Source organism: Triticum dicoccoides, chromosome 1A (assembly GCF_002162155.2).
Source record: "Triticum dicoccoides isolate Atlit2015 ecotype Zavitan chromosome 1A, WEW_v2.0, whole genome shotgun sequence".
NCBI lineage: Eukaryota > Viridiplantae > Streptophyta > Magnoliopsida > Poales > Poaceae > Triticum > Triticum dicoccoides.
The window spans coordinates 603,541,929-603,557,293 of record NC_041380.1 but is presented as its reverse complement, the minus strand read 5'-3'; positions in this window follow the sequence as shown (position 1 = coordinate 603,557,293).

The following is a 15,365-nucleotide window of genomic DNA, read 5'->3' as shown; positions in this document are numbered from 1 at the left end:
CCTTTCCTTGAGAAAAAAGAAAGAAGAGAAAATAAAGATATGGAGCCTTATGGCTCATTATTGCTTACCGGGGAGTAGGTGCTGCACAAAGTGTCAGATAGCACATGCAAAAAATAGAAAGCATGAAATTGACAAAATGTGCGGAGCACATGAGCTTTACTTATGCACGGGGTCTGCGCCCGACTTTGTACAAAGGATTACATGCAACAGCGGCAAGACTTGTACAAAAAGTGGTTGCCGGAACAGGTTCCGGCAACCGCGCCTTACGGGTAAAACTTATGAAGATGCTCAATATTCCAGGAGTTGCTCACCGGAATGGCATCTTCGGTCTCAAGGCGGACAGCGCCAGGCCTAGTGACTCGTTTCACCCGGTAAGGGCCTTCCCACTTCGGCGTCAACTTGTTGGAATTCTTGGCGGACTGAACACGCCGAAGAACAAGGTCGCCTTCCTCGAGACTTCTGGCGTTAACTTTGCGGCTATGGTAGCGGCGCAAAGCTTGCTGGTAGCGAGCAGCTCGCACAACAGCCTGAAGACGGTCTTCCTCAAGGAGCAGCGCGTCATCTTGTCGCAGCTGCTCTTGCTCGAGCTCATCATAAGCGAGCACTCGAGGTGACCCGTATACGAGTTCCGTGGGGAGAACTGCCTCTGCTCCGTAGACTAGAGCGAAAGGTGTCTGGCCAGTGGCTCGATTTGGCGTCGTTCTGACCGACCAAAGAACCACCGGCAGCTCCTCGATCCAGTTTCTTCCGCACTTGTGCAGCTTGTCAAAAGTTCTGGTCTTGAGCCCGCGCAGCACTTTAGCATTTGCCCTCTCCACTTGACCATTGCTTCTCGGGTGAGCAACAGAAGCGAAGCAGACCTTGGCGCCAAGATCTTGGACATACTGCATGAAGGTGCGGCTCGTGAATTGTGTACCGTTGTCGGTGATTATCCTGTTAGGGATCCCGAAGCAGCAAACAATCGACCTGAAGAACTTGACTGCTGACTGTGCGGTCACCTTCCTCACTGGTTCCACTTCCGGCCACTTTGTGAACTTGTCGATTGCAACGTACAAGTACTCAAAGCCCCCGACTGCTCGGGGAAAGGGGCCGAGGATGTCGAGCCCCCAAACCGAAAATGGCCAGGATAAAGGGATCGTCTGGAGAGCTTGAGCTGGTTGGTGTATCTGCTTGGAATGGAACTGGCACGCTTCACACTTGGTTACTTGTGCAGTTGCATCCTGGAGGGCTGTCGGCCAAAAGAAACCTTGCCGGAATGCTTTGCCGACAAGTGCTCTTGCGCCAATGTGGTGTCCACATATGCCTCCATGTATTTCTGCCAACAGCTTTTGTCCGTCTTCCCGGTGAATACACTTCAATTTCACACCGTTGAGTCTTCTTCTGTACAGTGTCTTGTCGACAAACTGGTACATACTTGAGTGCCGGGCTACTCTTTCCGCTTCTTCTTGCTCTTCGGGGAGTTCTCCTATCTGAAGGAAACAGACAATCTGTTGTGCCCATGCTGGAGCTTGTGGCTCGACAACAAGGACTAAAGGCAAATCTGCTGCTGCGGGAACATCCGCTTCTACGGCAAGAACCAGAGCCTCTGCCGGAGCTTGACATTCCCCGGCAAGCTTGCTGGAGCAAAACTTGTCGGGAGCTTCTGCTTCAACGGAACAAACCCTAGGGCTTGCCGGAGCAGACTGCTCCTCAGCGCTCTTGGCGTTGATCTTGGGGACCTTCTTGGCGGCGGCTTCGGGGAGCTCTGCCGGCAAATAGTCACCAGGAATCAACTTCCTGCCAAAGCTTCTGCTGCAGTGGCGGGTGGCCGTGGCGAACGGTGCGAGGAGCGGGATATGCTCGGACTTCTAACTATGTTAGAAGGAGCAGTATCCCGTCCAGGCGACCGTGCTTCGCTCGTGCCAGCATGTTCACGTGCATGATGGTCTTGAGCGCTCCGAGATCCACCAGCTCGATCTTGATCCAGCGAACGCATGGTACCGTGAGCACCATGATGCTGCCGGTCCCGCGCCTCATGAGATGGGCGCGGTGCATGTACGGACGCCGAGGTATTGGAGTGCGCCCAGTCGTTGTGGGTGCCGGCTACGCCGCCGATGGGCAGCGCAGCCTTGTCCTTGGACCTGGCAGCACCGTGAGCTCCCTCGTCGATGCCCGTTGTTCCGCCGGCGTCTGCCCCATCAGCCGTTTGCTCCGGCGGTGGTGGGTAAGGCGCGGACGGAGCAGCTGCCTCTGAAGCCTTCTTCTTCGGCGGCATGTTGATGAAGATGATGAAGATCTAGCTCGCGTGACCGCCGGATCTGGTTCACACAACATCGACGCCCCCTACCTGGCGCGCCAAAGATGTCGAGGGACTGATCCACGAACACCTATGGGACCGGCGGGCCGAGTCCCTTTCGGTTCGGCGGGGGCGGAGGTCGCACAAAGAGTAGATCGAGGTGAAACACATGAGCGATTTACCCAGGTTCGGGCCACACGGATGCGTAAAACCCTACTCCTGCTTTGTGGTTTGTATTGAGTTCTTGCTCGGGAGCGTGGAGTGCTACAGTACACACCAGCAGCTAACGAGACCGAGCGTGAGTGTCTTTCCCAAACCCTCCTCTACGTTGCACATGGGCCTCCTTTTATATGCTCAAGGGGTCACCAACAGGTGGCAACGGAGGCAAAGGGTAAAAATGGAAAGGTGCTGCGGTAGGTACAGCTACCTGCTATAGTGTATCATACCTAACCCTGACAGCAGGGGACAAGGGCCTTAAATGCCCGTCTGTGTCGCCTAAATAGTGCAAAAAGGGACCGTCAGGGGCGCCACCGCTCGCCATGATGGCGATCTTGTCAGCTCCGCTTGCCACCACGCACCGCAAGCTGCACAGCCTCCCGCCACGTACGCCTGGAAGGGTCCCAGAGCGACACGTTGGTGGATGTGCTAGAGCGCGGGCACAGTGGTGTCTTGCCGCGGCAAGCGCCTTGCCGCGGTTGTTATCTTGTCGCGCCCGGGAGCTTGTCGCTCACCGGGCCTTGCCGGGACGTGCGACGTGTCGCGACAAGTTCCTTGAGATGCCTTGGTTGGCCTTCCCGGCAAGCTCCTCTTGCCGGGGTCTTGAGGTGCCTTGGTTGGCCTTCCCGGCAAGCTCCTCTTGCCGGGGTCTTGTCTCTTTGACTTGGATACTTTGTTCTTGAATGGCTCCAAAGGAACCACGGAGGACCTTGGCGGTCACCCGGCAAGCCTTGTCGCGGGATGCTGCGACTGCCCGTGCACAAGTTCGGGATACTAGGGTACCCCTACTCTAGTACACCGACACTTGGCCATAGGTTCTATAAAGTATGTCATGCTATGTACCAGATCTATTGTATACCCTGCACTGATTTGGCAAGGGAGTACAATAGTGATCTAGGAGTAGATCACTGGACAGCGGTCAGAATTGTCCTTAGTGGAATAAGGATATGTTTCTCGATTATGGAGGTGACAAAAGGTTCGTCGTAAAAGGTTACGTCGATGCAAGTTTTGACACTAATCTAGATGACTCTAAGTCTCAATCTAGATACATATTGAAAGTGGGAGCGATTAGCTAGAGTAGCTCCGTGTAGAGCATTGTAGACATAGAACTTGCAAAATACTTACGGATCTGAATGTGACAGACCTGTTGACTAAAATTATCTCACAAGCAAAACATGATCACACCTTAGTACTCTTTGGGTGTTAGTCACATAGATATGTGAACTAGATTACTGACTCTAGTAAACCCTTTGAGTGTTGGTCACATGACAATGTGAACTATGGGTGTTAATCACATGGTGATGTGAACTATTGCTGTTAAATCACATGGCGATGTGAACTAGATTATTGACTCTAGTGCAAGTGGGAGACTGAAGGAAATATGCCCTAGAGGCAATAATAAAGTTATTATTTATTTCCTTATTTCATGATAAATGTTTATTATTCATGCTAGAATTGTATTAACCGGAAACATAATACATGTGTGAATACATAGACAAACAGAGTGTCACTAGTATGCCTCTACTTGACTAGCTCATTAATCAAAGATGGTTATGTTTCCTAACCATAGACAAAGAGTTGTTATTTGATTAATGGGATCACATCATTAGATGAATGATCTGATTGACTTGACCCATTCTGTTAGCTTAGCACTTGATCGTTTAGTTTGTTGCTATTGCTTTCTTCATGACTTATACATGTTCCTATGACTATGAGATTATGCAACTCCCGTTTACCGGAGGAACACTTTGTGTGCTACCAAACGTCACAACGTAACTGGGTGATTATAAAGGTGCTCTACAGGTGTCTCCAAAGGTACTTGTTGGGTTGGCGTATTTCGAGATTAGGATTTGTCACTCCGAATGTCGGAGAGGTATCTCTGGGCCCTCTCAGTAATGCACATCACTAAAGCCTTGCAAGCATTGCAACTAATGAGTTAGTTGCGGGATAATGTATTATGGAACGAGTAAAGAGACTTGCCGGGGACGAGATTGAACTAGGTATTGGATACCGACGATCGAATCTCGGGCAAGTAACATACCGATGACAAAGGGAGCAACGTATGTTGTTATGCGGTCTGACCGATAAAGATCTTCGTAGAATATGTAGGAGCTAATATGGGCATCCAGGTCCCCCTGTTGGTTATTGACCGGAGATTTGTCTCAGTCATGTCTACATTGTTCTCGAACGGTAGGGTCCGCACGCTTAACGTTACAATGACAGTTATTATGAGTTTATGCATTTTGATGTACCGAAGTTAGTTCGGAGTCTCGGATGTGATCACGGACATGACGAGGAGTCTCGAAATGGTCGAGACATAAAGATTGATATATTGGACGACTATATTCGGACACCGGAAGTGTTCCGGAGAAGTTTCGGATAAAACCGGAGCACCGGGGGTTACCGGAACCCCCCGGGGGGTTAATGGGCCTCATGGGCCTAAAGTGGAGAAGAGGAAGGGGCTGCCAGGGCAGGTCGCGCGCCCCCTCTCCCCCTAGTCCGAATTGGACAAGGAGGGAGGGGCGGCGCCCCCCCTTTTTCCTTTTCTTCTCCCACCTCTCCTACTTGGACAAGGAAAGGGGGGGAGTCCTACTCCCGGTAGGAGTAGGACTCCTCCTGCGCGCCTCCTCTAGGCCGGCCGTACCCCCCCCCCTTGGATCCTTTATATACGGAGGCAAGGGGCACCCTAGAACACACAAGTTGATCCTCGTGATCGTTCCTTAGCCATGTGCGGTGCCCCCCTCCACCATATTCCACCTCGGTCATATCGTTGTAGTGCTTAGGCGAAACCCTGCGTCGGTAGAAAATAATCATCGTCACCACGCCGTTGTGCTGACAGAACTCATCCCCGAAGCTTTGCTGGATCGGAGCCCGGGGAGCGTCATCGAGCTGTACGTGTGCTAAGAACTCGGAGGTGCCGGAGTAACGGTGCTTGGATCGGTCGGATCAGGAAGACTTACGACTACTTCCTCTACATTGCGTCAACGCTTCCGCTTCGGTCTACGAGGGTACGTAGACAACACTCTCCCCTCTCATTGCTATGCATCACCATGATCTTGCGTGTGCGTAGGAAAATTTTGAAATTACTACGTTCCCCAACAGCTTCATCCCACGATGCCGCCGAATCAAGATAAGACTAGTAACGGCAAGTAAATTGACAAAATCGACGCCCACAACAACTTGTGTTCTACTCGTGCATAGAAACTACGCATAGACCTAGCTCATGATGCCACTGTTGGGGATCGTAGCAGAAATTTAAAATTTTCTACACATCACCAAGATCAATCTATGGAGTCATCTAGCAACGAGGGAGAGAGGAGTGCATCTACATACCCTTGTAGATCGCTAAGCGGAAGCGTTCAAGTGAACGGGGTTGATGGAGTCGTACTCGTCGTGATCCAAATCACCGATGATCCTAGCGCCGAACGGACGACACCTCCGCGCTCAACACACATACGGAGCGAGGACGTCTCCTGTGCCTTGATCCAGCAAGGAGGAGGGAGAGGTTGAGGAAGAAAGCTCCAGCAGCAGCACGACGGCGTGGTGGTGGTGGAGCAGCAGTACTCCGGCAGGGCTTCGCCAAGCTCTTAACGGAGGAGGAGAGGTGTTGGGGAGGGGAGGGGCTGCGCCTTGGGATGGGTGTGGCTCCCATGTGCCTCCCCACTATATATAGGGGTGGAGGGGGCTGGTTTCTTGCCCTCCAAGTCCATTGGGGCGTTGGCAAAGGTGGGGGAAAGAAATCCCATCATTTCCTTTCCCCACCGATTGTTATCCCCCCTTTTTAGGGATCTTGATCTTATCCCTTTGGGATATGATCTTATTCCTTCTAAGGGGGAATCTTGGTGCGCCTTGACAAGGGTGTGGGGCCTTGCCCCCGCTACCCACGTTCATGTGGGTCCCCACATGCAGGTGGGCCCCACTACGGAACCTTCTAGAATCTTCCCGGTACAATACCGAAAAATCCTGAACATTTTCCGGTGGCCAAAATAGGACTTCCCATATATAAATCTTTACATCCGGACCATTCCGGAACTCCTCGTGACATCTGGGATCTCATCCGGGACTCCGAACAACATTCGGTAATCACATACAAGTCTTCCTAATAACCCTAGCGTCATCGAACCTTAAGTGTGTAGACCCTACGGGTTCGGGAAACATGCAGACATGACCGAGACAACTCTCCGGCCAATAACCAACAGCGGGATCTGGATACCCATGTTGGCTCCCACATGCTCCACGATGATCTCATCGGATGAACCACGATGTCGAGGATTCAAGCAATCCCGTATACAATTCCCTTTGTCAATCGGTACGTTACTTGCCCGAGATTCGATCGTCGGTATCCCAATACCTCATTCAATCTCGTTACCGGCAAGTCACTTTACTCGTACCGTAATGCATGATCCCGTGATCAACCACTTGGTCACATTGAGCTCATTATGATGATGCATTACCGAGTGGGCCCAGAGATACCTCTCCGTCATACGGAGTGACAAATCCTAGTCTCGATTCGTGCCAACCCAACAGACACTTTCAGAGATACCCGTAGTGCACCTTTATAGCCACCCAATTATGTTGTGATGTTTGGCACACCCAAAGCACTCCTACGGTATCCGGGAGTTGCACAATCTCATGGTCTAAGGAAATGATACTTGACATTAGAAAAGCTCTAGCAGACAAACTACACGATCTTGTGCTATGCTTAGGATTGGGTCTTGTCCATCACATCATTATCCTAATGATGTGATCCTGTTATCAATGACATCCAATGTCCATGGTTAGGAAACCATAACCATCTATTGATCAACGAGCTAGTCAACTAGAGGCTCACTAGGGACATGTTGTGGTCTATGTATTCACACATGTATTACGGTTTCCAGTCAATACAATTATAGCATGAACAATAGACGATTATCATGAACAAGGAAATACAATAATAACCATTTTATTATTGCCTCTAGGGCATATTTCCAATAGGTTGAGCATCATCATGAACATCATCATTAATATTTTCATTAGGTTCATGTTCATTACCAGATTGTGTTTCAGCATCAGACATAGAGATATCATTTGGATTATCAGGTGGTTCAGTAATAGGTTCACTAGAAGTTTGCACAGTTCTATCATTCTTCTTTTTCTTCTTTTTAGAAGAACTAGGAACATCAATATTATTTCTTTGAGAATCTTGCTCAATTCTCTTAGGGTGGCCTTCAGGATACAAAGGTTCCTGAGTCATTCTACCAGTTCTAGTAGCCACTCGAACAACATAATCATTTTTCTTACTATTCATTTCATCAAGTGCTTCTTTTTGAGCTTTAAGTACTTGTTCTACTTGAGTGGTAACCATAGAAGCATGTTTGCTAACAAGTTTAAGTTCACCTCTAATATTAGCCATATAATCACCCAAGCGTCTAATCATATAAGCACTTTCTTTTAATTGTCTACCAAAATAAGCATTGAAATCGTCTTGCTTAAACATAAAGTTATCAAACTCATCCAAGCACTGACTAGCAATTTTAGTAGGAGGGACTTCAGCTTTATCATATCTATAGAGAGAATTTACCTTTACTACCTGTGTCGGGATATCGGGATCAGGAGGTTCTTCAATAAATAAAGGATTAAGATCATATACTTCTTCAACAGGCGGTAGATTAAGATCATGTATTTCTTCAATAGGAGGTAAATTCTTAACATCTTCAGCTTTAATACCTTTTTCTTTCATAGATTTCTTTGCCTCTTGCATATCTTCGGGACTGAGAAATAGAACACCTCTCTTCTTCGGAGTTGGTTTAGGAGTAGGATCATTAATTGGAGCAGGAGCTGGCTCAGGAGTTGCCCAATTATTTTCATTTGTCAACATATTATTCAATAGAATTTCAGCTTCATCTGGTGTTCTTTCCCTGAAAAGAGAACCAGCACAACTATCCAGGTAATCTCTGGAAGCATCGGTTAGTCCATTATAAAAGATATCAAGTATTTCAGGTTTCTTAAGAGGATGATCAGGCAAAGCATTAAGTAACTTGAGAAGCCTCCCCCAAGCTTGTGGGAGACTCTCTTCTTTAATTTGCACTAAGTTGTATATTTCCCTCAAAGCATCTCGTTTCTTATGAGCAAGGAAATATTTAGCAGAGAAGTAATAAATCATATCCTGGGGACTACGCACACAACCAGGATCAAGAGAATTAAACCATATCTTAGCATCACCCTTTAATGAGAACGGAAATATTTTGAGTATATAGAAGTAACGCGATCTCTCATCATTAGTGAACAGGGCGGCTATATCATTTAACTTAGTAAGATGTGCCACAACAGTTTCAGATTCATAGCCATAAAAAGGATCGTATTCAACCAAAGTAATTATATCTGGATCAACAGAGAATTCATAATCCTTATCAGGAACACAAATAGGTGAAGTAGCAAAAGCAGGGTCGGGTTTCATTTTATCTCTAAGTGATTCTTTGTTCCATTTAATCAGTAACCTCTTAAGCTCATATCTATCTTTGCAGGCTAAAATAACTAAAGAAGAATATTTATCAAAAAGATAACCCTGAGGAATAACAGGCATATTTTCATCATCACTTTCATCATCATATTCAGATTCATCAATTTCTCTTTCTCTAGCCCTAGCAATTTGTTCCTCAAGAAATTCACTAAGGGGCACGGTAGTATCAGGCATAGAAGCAGTTTCATCATAAGTATCATGCATAGCAGAAGTGGCATCATCAATAACATGCGACATATCGGAACAAATAGCAGAAGCAGGTTTAGGTGTCGCTAGCTTACTCATAACAGAAGGTGAATCAAGTGCAGAGCTAGATGGCAGTTCCTTACATCCCCTCGTAGTTGAGGGATAAATTGTTGTCTTAGCGTCTTTCAAATTCTTCATAGTGTCCAGTAGATATAAATCCCAAGTAACTCAAAGAATAGAGCTATGCTCCCCGGCAACGGCGCCAGAAAAAGGTCTTGATAACCCACAAGTATAGGGGATCGCAACAGTTTTCGAGGGTAGAGTATTTAACCCAAATTTATTGATTCGACACAAGGGGAGCCAAAGAATATTCTCAAGTATTAGCAGCTGAGTTGTCAATTCAACCACACCTGGAAACTTAATATCTGCAGCAAAGTGTTTAGTAGCAAAGTAATATGATAGTGGTGGTAATGGTAACAAAAGAGTAGTGCGAGCAATAGTAAATATTTTTGGTATTTTGTAGTGATTGTAACAGTAGCAACGGGAAAGTAAATAAGCGTAAACCAGTATATGGAAAACTCGTAGGCACCGGATCAGTGATGGATAATTATGCCGGATGCGGTTCATCGTGTAAAAGTCATAACATAGGGTGACACAGAACTAGCTCCAATTCATCAATGTAATGTAGGCATGTATTCCGTATATAGTCATACGTGCTTATGGAAAAGAACTTGCATGACATCTTTTGTCCTACCCTCCTGTGGCAGCGGGGTCCTATTGGAAACTAAGGGATATTAAGGCCTCCTTTTAATAGAGAACCAGAACAAAGCATTAGCACATAGTGAATACATGAACTCCTCAAACTATGGTCATCACCGGGAGTGGTCCCGATTATTGTCACTTCGGGGTTGCCGGATCATAACACATAGTAGGTGACAATAGACTTGCAAGATAGGATCAAGAACTCACATATATTCATGAAAACATAATAGGTTCAGATCTGAAATCATGGCACTCAGGCCCTAGTGACAAGCATTAAGCATAGCAAAGTCATAGCAACATCAATCTCAGAACATAATGGATACTAGGGATCAAACCCTAACAAAACTAACTCGATTACATGATAAATCTCATCCAACCCATCACCGTCCAGCAAGCCTACGATGGAATTACTCACGCACGGCGGTGAGCATCATGAAATTGGTGATGGAGGATGGTTGATGATGACGACGGCGATGAATCCCCCTCTCCGGAGCCCCGAACGGACTCCAAATCAGCCCTCCCGAGAGGTTTTAGGGCTTGGCGGCGGCTCCGTATCGTAAAACGCGATGATTTCTTCTCTCTAATTTTTTTCTCTCCGAAAGCAGATATATAGAGTTGGAGTTGGTGTCGGAGGGTCTCCAGGGGGGCCACGAGGTAGGGGGCGCGCCCCAGAGGGGGGGCACGCCCCCCACCCTCGTGGACAGGGTGTGGGCCCCCTGGTCTTCATCTTTGGCGAGGATTTTTTATTATTTTTTCTAAGGAGTTCCGTGGAGTTTCAGGTCATTCCGAGAATATTTGTTTTCTGCACATAAAACAACACCATGGTAATTCTGCTGAAAATAGCGTTAGTCCGGGTTAGTTCCATTCTAATCATACAAGTTAGAGTCCAAAACAAGAGCAAAATTGTTTGGAAAAGTAGATATGACAGAGACGTATCAACTCCCCCAAGCTTAAACCCTTGCTTGTCCTCAAGCAATTCTGTTGACAAACTGAAAGAAAGAAAGAAAAACTTTTACAAACTCTGTTTGCTCTTGTTGTTGTAACTATGTCAAGCCAGCATTCAAGTTTTCAGCATAGATCATAACTAACCACATTTGCAATAATTCTCAGGTCTCATAATCACTCGTATCAATAGCATAATCAACTAGCAAGCCATAATAATAAATCTCGCATGGCAACACTTTCTCAAAACAATCATAATATAATATAACAAGATGGTATCTCGCTAGCCCTTTCTGAGACCGCAAAATATAAATGCAGAGCACCTTTAAAGATCAAGGACTGACTAGACATTGTAATTCATGGTAAAAGAGATCCAATCATAGTCATACCCAACATAGATTAATAGTGATGAATGCAAATGACAGCTGTGCTCTCCAGCTAGTGCTTTTTAATAAGAGGGTGATGACTCAACATAAAAGTAAATGGATAGGCCCTTCGCAGAGGGAAGCAGGGATTTGTAGAGGTGCCAGAGCTCAGTTTTGAAATAAAGATAAATTGCATTTTGAGCGGTATACTTTCATTGTCAACGTAGCAACTAAGAGATGGCGATATCTTCCATGCTAAACACATTATAGGCGGTTCCCAAACAGAATGGTAAAGTTTATACTCCCCCTCCACCAACAAGCATCAATCCATGACTTGCTCGAAACAACGAGTGTCTCCAACATACATCAGGTCCTAGGGGGAGTTTTGTTTGCAATTAATTTTGATTTAGTTTGCATAAAGCATGGGACTGGGCATCCCGGTGACCAGCCATTTTCTCGTGAGTGAGGAGCAGAGTCCACTCCTATTGAGAATAACCTGCCTAACACGGAAGATAAGGACAGCCTTGGTTGATACATGAGCTATTCGAGCATACAAAATAGAATATTTATTTGAAGGTTTAGAGTTTGGCACATACAAATTTACTTGGAACGGCAGGTAGATACCGCATATAGGAAGGTATAGTGGACTCATCTGGAATAACTTTGGGGTTTAAGGGATTGGATGCACAAGCAGTATTCCCGCTTAGTACAAGTGAAGTCTAGCAAAAGACTGGGAAGCGACCAACTAGAGAGCGACAACAGCCATGTACATGCATTAAAATTAATAAACATTGGATGCAAGCATGAGTAGGATATAATTCACCATGAACATAAATATCATGAAGGCTATGTTGATTTGTTTCAACTACATGCGTGAACATGTGCCAAGTCAAGTCACTTAAATCATTCAAAAGAGGATACCACCCTATCATACCACATCATAATCATCTCAATAGCATGTTGGCACACAAGGTAAACCATTATAACTCATAGCTAATCAAGCATGGCACAAGCAACTATGATCTCTAATTGTCATTGCAAACATGTTTATTCATAATAAGCTGAATCAAGAACAAGGGGCTCATCATATTTACAAAAACAAAAGAGGTCGAGTTCATACCAGCTTTTCTCATCTCAGTCAATCCATCATATATCATCATAATTGCCTTTCACTTACACGATATCCAGGTTCCACTATTGGTTATGCGGTTTGACCAATAAAGATCTTCGTAGAATATGTGGGAGCCAATATGAGCATCCAGGTTCCGCTATTGGTTATTGAACGGAGACGTGTCTCGGTCATGTCTACATAGTTCTCGAACCCGTAGGGTCCGCATGCTTAAAGTTTGGTGACGATCGGTATTATGAGTTTATGTATTTTGATGTACCGAAGGTAGTTCGAAGTCCCGGATATGATCACCGACATGACGAGGAGTCTCGAAATGGTTGAGACGTAAAGATCAATATATTGGACGATTATATTCGGACACAAGAAGTGTTCCGAGTGGTTTCGGAGAAAACCGGAGTGCCGGGGGGTTACCGGAACCCCCCGGGAAGTTAATTGGGCCTCATGGGCCTTAGTGGGAGAAGAGGAGGGGCGGCGAGGGCAGCCGCACGCCCCCTCCCCCTCTAGTCAGAATTGCACAAGGAGGGGGGGCGCCCCCCTTTTTCCTTCTCCTCCTCTCTCCCTCCTTCCCTCTCCTACTCCAACAAGGAAAAGGAGGAGTCCTACTCTTGGCGCACCCTCCTCTTAGCCGGCCGCCTCCCCCCTTGCTCCTTTATATACGGAGGCAGGGGGCACCTCTAGACACAACAAGTTGATCATTGATCTCTCTTAGCCGTGTGCAGTGCCCCCTCCACCATAATCCACCTCGGTCATATTGTAGCGATGCTTAGGTGAAGCCCTGCACCAGTAGCATCATCATCACCGTCGTGCTAACGAAACTCTCCCTCGAAGCTCTGCTGGATCGGAGTTCGTGGGACGTCATCGAGCTGAACGTGTGCTGAACTCGGAGGTGCCTTGCGTTCGGTACTTGGATCGGTCGGATCATGAAGACGTATGACTACATCAACCGCGTTGTCATAACGCTTCCTCTTTCGGTCTACGAGGGTACGTGGACAACACTCTCTCTCCTCTCGTTGCTATGCATCACCATGATACTGCGTGTGCGTAGAAATTTTTTGAAACTACTACGTTCCCCAACACCTTGGACTAGCTATTTTTTTCTGAATGAGGAGGGTGAATCATCTACAAGATCCCGTCTCATCCCCGCAGGTACTAGCTTTTTCTTCAGCTAGGGAATCTAGGTTGATGTAGTAGCTAGGGCAGCAGTCCAGCATGGCCCATTGGCCATGCCCTTGCTCTTCAAGTGATCGGTCTTTGGGGGTCGTTATGTCTGTGTGATGGCATAGATGTAGTCTACTTTGTGTGTGTGTGTCGTTATGCGGGTCTGGTGAATGTTTGGCATGTGATGATTTGATTTGGTTTCCCTGTGTCGTTTGTTCGAAGAGGCCTTGATGGTTTGTCTGCGTTGAAGTCGGAGCCGTAGGCATCCTTGATGGTGTGCGTGGGTCACGTGGGTAGCCAGATTGATGGGTGCCCTTTGTTACAGACGTGATGTAACACTTTTCACCGGATTTTTGATATCTAACGGGGCAATCCCCCTCTACCTTTATTTAAATGAATCGCGCTCTAAGAAACCACGTATTAAGAAAAGGTTACGGGTTTATATATCCGCCAGATGAAAATGAAACACATGAAGAATGTCATCTTATTAAATTTTAAATTTATATATACTTCCTCCTAGTTTTTTTGAAAAACAACCAACTTTATTAATTAGAAATAACAGTTACATCGTCTATTAGAGGTTGTACAATTTCGACCAAAGGCTCCTCAAACCATTCCCTTGTCTCAGAAAATTTAGCTAGTCTGGCAAGCTCATGAGCTACATTATTCGCTTCCCTATTACAATGCTCAAAACTAGTAAGAGGAAAATCACACGCTAAAAAATAACAATCATCAAACACTGCCGCTGCCGCTCCTGCTGAACGTCCTTTATTCTTCATGGTATCAATGACTTCCATATTGTCAGAATTAATGACAAGGCGATTGCAATCCGCCTTATGTGCGAGAGATAGTCCGAACCTTAAAGCCAAAGCTTTTGTTGTCAGGGCATCAACACACCAATCAATCTTCCAATTTCCACCAGCAATGAAGATTCTTTTATCATCTCTGAGAACAGCACCAGTCGTGCCCTTAAGCAAGTCATGATCAAAAGATGCATCCACATTAAGTTTGACAAAACCCATTGGAGGTCTAGTCCATGTCCCTATTTTACTGAGTGCATTTGGGGAGAAAGCATTAACAAAGTTTGTCGCTATGGCATGGATACCCATAGAAGTTTGTTGAGAATCTTGAAACTTTCCTTCATGGACCAGCCACGTCTTTCCCACCATAAGTACCAAGCGGTAATAGCGATTAGTTCGTGGGTCTTCTGGAAGCCCAATATAGCTACATCATGATCTGGCATAAGAAGTAAAAATTCAAGGACTACCTCTCCTGCACGATCCATAACACAAGCCTTGTTGATCACCTCATCCAATCCCAGATTACGCCAAACCTCCTTAGCTTTGTGACAAAGAAACAACATATGCTTTGTATCTTCTGGCGCACTAGAACATGCAGGGCAGATGGGCGTGACTTTGAGGTGTCTGTTCGCAAGCATAACCCGACAAGGTAGAGTGCCATGCAGTGTGCGCCAGATGAAAATTTTGACCTTTGCTGGACAAGATAATTTTCAGATCTTACCCCAAATAGGATTAACATTGATTCTCCCCATACCCTTGGTATGTCGCAGCTTCCTCCCATGTTGTTGATTCCATTCTGCCAAATAAGCTGACCGAACAGAGAACAAACCATTCTTTGTGTAGCTCCAAGCAATGAAGTCTGACATATTATGCAGCAGAAGCGGGATGGAGAGGACTCTCTGAGCATTAATTGGCCACAATGTTTGTCTCATCAAATCTTCATCCCAAGAACTTGTGACTGGGTCAATAAGATCTGAAACCCTAGACAGGAGGTGCCCTCCTCTGGGAGTAATAATTTTCCTATTTGCAC